We start from the raw sequence: 742 nt of genomic DNA, 5'->3' as shown, positions 1-742 counted from the left end.
CCCACCAGCCAGTCCACGGGAGAAAGACCTGGAAATGTACTTCCATAAAGATTTCAGCCTAGGAAACAGTATGGGGCAGTTCCACTCTGTCCAATGGGGTTGCTGTGAGTTGAAATTGACTCAATGGCATCTAACATCATCAAGAACGTATGGCAATGAATGAGTAATGAGACACTATTAAAGAATTTAGACTTTACTGTCTTGCTTCTCTGACCTTGAGCAGGGATAGTTGCTACTACTGTTTCATATCCCCTCAGAGAACACATTTCAATGACCTCCAGGGAACACTTGACCTTGGGACTGAGCACCTGGTGCTGAGGTGGTCACAGTCACGTTCCAAAGTGTTTTGGGCATTTACAACAGGGAACCTCCTTCTCTTGCCACTGGGGCCACATTCCAATGCCTGAGAAGAGGAAGTACATAAGTTCAATTCTTTTTAATACTACCTTGGTGTAAATGGCTAACGTGCTCAGCTGGTAACCAAAAGCTTGGAGTTTCTAGTCCACCCAGAGGCACATTGGAAGAAAGGTCTGGCAATCTACTGCCAAAAAATCAGCCCCTGGAAACTCTATGTAACATAGCTCCACTCTGAAACATAGGGAGTCATTCATAATTCAAAACCAACTTGAATGACAATGAGTTTTTAAATTGTACATTGTTGTTGTTAAGTGCCGTCGAGTCGTTTCCGACTCATAGCGACCCCATGCACAGCAGAACGAAACACTGCCCGATCCCGCACCAG

This window comes from Orycteropus afer, unplaced genomic scaffold, assembly GCF_000298275.1.
Source record: "Orycteropus afer afer isolate SDZICR_OR568_19922 unplaced genomic scaffold, OryAfe1.0 scaffold00287, whole genome shotgun sequence".
Taxonomy (NCBI): Eukaryota; Metazoa; Chordata; class Mammalia; order Tubulidentata; family Orycteropodidae; genus Orycteropus; species Orycteropus afer.
The sequence above is the reverse complement of the archived record's forward strand: the minus strand, read 5'-3'. Positions refer to the sequence as shown.